Source organism: Erithacus rubecula (genome assembly GCF_903797595.1).
Source record: "Erithacus rubecula genome assembly, contig: scaffold_238_arrow_ctg1, whole genome shotgun sequence".
In the NCBI taxonomy this organism is placed as follows: domain Eukaryota; kingdom Metazoa; phylum Chordata; class Aves; order Passeriformes; family Muscicapidae; genus Erithacus; species Erithacus rubecula.
This window is the reverse complement of record NW_027636084.1, coordinates 88039-94038: the sequence shown is the minus strand read 5'-3', so window position 1 is coordinate 94038 and position 6000 is coordinate 88039.

The following is a 6000-nucleotide window of genomic DNA, read 5'->3' as shown; positions in this document are numbered from 1 at the left end:
AAGCAGTGTCAACACAACACATCATTAGTCCTTTTTGCTTATTCTTTTCTCTTTCTCATAGTCCAACCAATGCTAAATTGGCCAGTTGAGATGGGAGACTAAAAAAAAAATACATATAAGAGCAGTGCCCTCCCAAAAAAACCCCTAACAAATTCATAGTACTTGTAAATACTTGGGGGGTTTAATCCAAACTGTATAGACCCATACATCAGCTTGACATTCATTCTTGCAGAAGACTTTCTACAGCCCACCTGTAGAAACAGAAAGGTTTTAATTAAATATAAATAAAAATAATTAAAGAAATAATAATGTTAATAAAAACCCTTCCACACGTATACTAGGTTTGCATAGCCAGGCTCCATGAGTCCCTTCTGTGAGAGGCTGCTGGAAGCAGCTGCTCCTCCATGTCCTGCAGAGTCAGCACCAGCCAGCTCCAGGATGGACCTGCCTCTGGCCAAGTCTGGGCCACATAGAAATGGTGGAAACACCTTTGGGATAACAGAATGAAAAAAAAGAAAATTGATTATCGTGTACCTGTAACTGTGACCAGGGAAAGGCAGGGTGAAAACATGAGAGAGGCATAAGTGTGCACACTGGCAGGGCAGGAGGAGGGGCAGGAGCTGCTCCAGGGGCTGGAGCTGATTGCCCTGACATTCCATGGTGCAGCCTGTGCTGAGGCAGCCGGGCCCCTGCAGCCCATGGAGGGCACGGAGTGCAGAGATGCACCTGCAGCGCCTGGAGGAGCCCGTGCCGGAGCAGGGGGATGCCTGAGAGGAGGCTGGGACCCCATGAGAAACCTGTGCTGGAGCAGGGACCTGGCAGGGACCTGCAAACCTGTGTAGAGAGGAGCCCATGCTGGAGCAGGGTCCTGGCAGGACTTGTGAGCTCATGCAAGTGTGACCCACAATGGAGCAGTTTGTGAAGAACTGCTGTCTGTGAGATGAACTCACCTTGGACAAGTTCATGGAGAAGCGTCTCTGGGAGGGACCCCTTGGTGCAGCAGGGGAACGACTCCTCTCCCCGAGCAGCAGGAGAAACAACACATGAACTGAGCAGAACCCCCATTCCCTGTATCCCTGCATGCACTGGGGCAGGAGATAGGGCTGAGAAGGAAGGAAGGATGGGCAGAAGGTGTTTTTAAATCTATCTTTTACATCTCATTATCCTGCTCTGATTTGGAGAGGAAGAAATTAAATTAATATTTCAAATTATGAACCTGTTTTTCCCATGATGGCATTTGCTGAGTAATCAGTCCCAGTCCTTATTTCAACCCATGAAACCTTCATTCTGTTTTCCGTCTCTGGTCCATCTCTGGAGGGGAGTGAGAGAGCAGCTCTGGTGGGTGCCTGGCATCCAGCCAGGGTCAACTGACAACACTTCCTTTCTCTCATCCTTTCTTTCTTTCCAGAGGTCACAGTGCAGAGGTTGAGTGGGGCTTTGATGGGGGCAGTGAAGGTGTTGGGGAGCAGCAGGGACAGGAGCCCCAGGGATGTGGGACAGGCATGAGAGAGGCCAAGGCAGCTGGCAGGAGGCAAGGCATGTCCCCCTGGGCCAGCAGCAGCCCCGTGCCCTGCCCAAGGCGCTGCCACCAGGGGCTGGGCCCAGAGGCAGGGGGAGACCCCAGTCCCGGGGGCGGCGTTTCTGCCCCGAGCCCCGTCCAGCCCAGCCTGCCCCGAGTGCGCAGTGACCGCTGGCACGGCTGCACTGGACAGCGTGACCTGCTGGGGACACTGAGAGCTGCCCTGGGACACTGCCCTGGGGATGGCACAGCACCAAACACTGCACTGTGGGAGCTAAGACAGAGTGCTGTGAATTTAATTAGCATAAGCAGCTTGATAACCAAGATGCCCTGGCAAGAGCAAACAGAGCTTTGAAGGCTCCATGAAGATTGGATCAAAACTGGTGACAGGAAAGAAGAATGAATCAAACAGTTATGTTGGAAAATGGGTAATCTTGTCTCTGTGATGTTTAACTCAATCAATGTAGAAAAAATTACCAACTTTCCTAAAAATGGTATATAAGCACATGTAGCTGAGAGTAAATTTGGATTCTGATCAGCAGTCAGCAGACCCCCTCTCTCTCCCAGTCGTTGATTCTCCAGTGCTGAGCGCTGCCGTGCCGGACACGCTGGATCTCCAGGAGGAGCTGGAGCCCAAGGCAGCAAAGTGGCTCCATTGACATTGCCAATGCATTTTACTCCATCCCTTTGGCAGCAGAGTGCAGGCCTCAGTTTGCTTTCACCTGGAGGGACGTGCAGCACACCTGGAACCGACTGCCCCAGGGGTGGAAACACAGCCCCACCATCTGCCACGGGCTGATCCAGGCTGCACTGGAAAAGGGTAAAGCTACAAAACATCTGCAATACATCAATAACATCATTGTGTGGGGTAACATGGCAATAAAAGTATTTGAGAAAGGAGAGAAAATCATCCAGATTCTGCTGGAAGGAGGTTTCACCATGGAGAAGAGCAAAGTCAAGGGACCTGCCTGAGAGATCCAGTTCCTGGGAGGAGAGTGGCAAGATGGACAGAGCCAGATCCCCCTGAAATGATCAATGAGATCATCACAGTGTCTCCACCAACCAGCAAGAAGGAAACACAAGCTTTCCTAGGGGCCATAGGGTTGTAGAGAATGCATTCCTGAGTGCAGCTGCATTGTGAGCTCTCTCCACCTGGTCACCCTAAGAACAACAATTGCAGCTGTGGCCCTGAACAGCAACAAAACTTCACCCAGACCAGAGACAACTGGCCAAAGCTGTACCTTTGTACTGAATCATATATAGTAACCAATGCTCTGTGGAGTTAGCTAGAAAGGTGAAAAAAGGCCAGCTAGCAACATAAAGGAAAACCAATTGAGGCTGCTGATGAGTGCAAAAACATTGCCACTCAGACAAACTCTCTTTAAATGTCCATCATGTAGACGGCCACGTCCCCAAAAATCAGGCAAATAAAGAACACTAAAACAAGGAGCAAGTAGATCAAGCTGCAAAAATAGAGACCTCACCAATAAATTTAAATCAGCAACATAAGGGAGAGTTGTTCCTAGCTCAATAGGCTCATACTGCCTCAAGCCATCAAGGCAAAAATGCCACCTATAAGTAGGCACAAAACTGAAAAGCAGATTTTAACTATAAATTGCATTTCTCAAGTTATCCATAACTGTAAGACATGTGCTAAAATCAAGCAAGCCAAACCGATAAAGCCTCTCTAATATGGGGGGCAGTATTCCAAATATAAGTATAAAGAAGCCCAGCAAATGAACTACATCACACTGCCTCAAACCCCCCAAGGCAAGTGCTACATGAGCACAATTGTAGAAGCCACCACTAGATCATTAGAAACCTACCCTGTACCTCAGACTACTACTCAAAACACCGTCTGAAGCCCAAAAAAGCAAGTCCTATAAAGACACAGCACCCCTGAGAGAATCGTCTGACTACAGGACCCATTTCAAGAACAGCCTTAGAAACACCTCAGCCAAAAACCAGGATATTGAATAAATAGATCATATCCCTTACCACACACCAGCTGCCAGGAAAGTTGAACTGTACAACAGACTACTTAAAACTACCCTAAAGGCACTTGGCAGGGAAACGTCCAAAAACTGAGAAATGAACTTAACAAAACCCACCTAAATAGTCAACACCTGAGAGTCCATCACTCAAGCAAATCCTGCCAAGTCTGAAGCCTTGCACACAGTGCATGGGGATAAACTCCCTGTAGTACACATAAAAGGTATTTTAAGACTGTTTAGATTAGGCCCACCTCAAGCAAAGGCAAACCCAACCATACAATTGTTTTTGCTCAAAAACCCAGTTACACTTAGTAGGTAATGTAGAAAGATAAAGAAATCCATTGAGTACCACACAAAAACCTAATCTTCAGTAGGAATTGTGTGTAAAGTTTCACTGTGGATAAAAATATATAGCAGAGTTTAAAGAACAGTAATTCTTTAATTAATTAAGGTTAATTAAGGTATGATGCAGATGGTAATAGAATAAGGAGTAGATCATTTCTTAAGTTGCCATGCAAGATGCAAGCAGAAGTATACATTCTATCAGCATCTGCTGAAACCAGGTGGAGCAGGGCTCCTTATCTCTGCCATGACCCATCCCTCAGAACTCCTCCCCACAAGGAGTTATACCTTATGGGAGATGCCGCAGGCAAGGGGAAAAGCCAAGGATTTCTTTTTGAAATTTGAAACATCAGAGCAGCCTTTCCCACTAAATTCCCAAAAGAAGACCAGGCTTTTCATCATCACCACTACATGTTAAAAAAGTAACTACACCCTTCTCCAAAATCATTGCTCCAACAAAACCACATCTGTCACGCCAAGAAAACTACAGGTGCCATTATTCAGACTGTAACCAACACCCTGAGCAACAGGGTTACAGGCTGCATTCTGACCTTGCCTGTGTTTTGGTCTTCATATTACTAGACTTTCATTTTCATTTCCCAGTGAAAAACTGCTATTCTAAATCCCATATCTTTGGCAGGCAACTCCTCAATTTCCAAGTCATATTCATTTAGAGGGAGGGAGTTTACATTTTCCGTTTCAAGAGAAGCTCCAGAGCTCCTCAGCAGACACCTGTCTGTCAAACCAAGACAGTGCCCTGCTGCAGCTCCATCCCCATGGCAGGATCCGCGCTGGATGATCCCCAGGGACCCCCGGTGGGCAGAGCCCCCCTGAGCCCTGGTGCTGCTGATCCGTGTTGGGAAGACACCTGGCTGGGGGCTGCACATCCTCCCCGTGGCCTGGATTTTCTTTGCATTTCCCTTTGTCCTTCCCAAACACCCCAAACCAGAATAAAAATAGAGATGTTAAATAACGACCTGCTTGGGGACACGGGGGGATCTTCTAGGGGATGCGGGGGACGCTCGGTTCCAGGGATTTGAGGGGTCCTGGGAGGGACCTGGGGGTTGCTCAGGGCGTTGGGCACCCCAGTTCCAGCGGCTCTGGCTGCGCTGGGAGAGGAACAGGAGCGGGAGGAAGAGGAGGAGTGGGAAGAGACGGAAGAGAAGCAGCGGGAGGAAGAGGAGGGACACAGGAAGAGCGGCAGGAAGAGGAGGAGCGATTTTGGAACCACGCGCTTTTCACTCCCGTTCGATCACTTCGCAGCTTCTCCGGGTCCAGGACCATCGCCCCCCAAAATGCCGCAGGTGAGCGGGGAGGGGGAGCTCGCCCCAAATCCATCATGGGGGGCTCCGGGAGGGTTTTATTTTTCATTTCAAGGGATGTTTGGATCTTTCAGGAGCCCAAAGCCGAGCCGGAAATGCCCGTGCAGGGATTTTGGTGGTTCTGACGTGTTGATCGCCCGATATTGGCGGGGAGGGGGCGATATCGGTCCTGGGGATCCCCGGCAGAGCCGGGGGGGGAGAAGGCGGGAGCCCCGGAGCGGGGAGAGCGCAGAGGGGCGATCCCGGAGCCGCGGGACCCCCGGCAGCCTGGAGGGGTGCGGGAGGTTGGTGCTGAGCGGGCTCCGGGCCCCCGAGGCTGAAAGGGGCGCTGACTGCTCCAGCTGCCCTTGGGCAGCGCCACCATCAAACCCAACGCGCTCAGCCCTTGTTTTCCCCTCAAACCAGGATTTCTTTGGCTGCATTGAGGAGGTGGAGGAGGAGGCTGTGAGGATGAGGAGGATGGCCCGAGAGCCGCAGGCAGGTGAGGAGGAAGTCAGTGCCCCTTTCCCCCTGTGTCCTGCTCCATCTCCCAGCCCAGCATGGCCCCGGCTGCAGCACAGCCCTGGGGGGATCTCCTTGCCCTTCCCTCTGCCAGGGAGGCAAATCCCATCCTGTCCTTGTCCTTCCTCCCCCAGACAAGGAGCTGAGCACGGACAGCAGGGAGGACAAATCCCCGCGGCACAGCCTCGGGCAAGAGGCCGTTTGCAGCGGCTCCACGGCGCAGGAATGCAACGGGGAGGAAAAGCCCCGCAGATCCCGCAGCAGGAGGGGCTGCAAACGCACAGCCCGGGGATCCCAGCAGGAAAGAGCCAGCCCGGGCCGG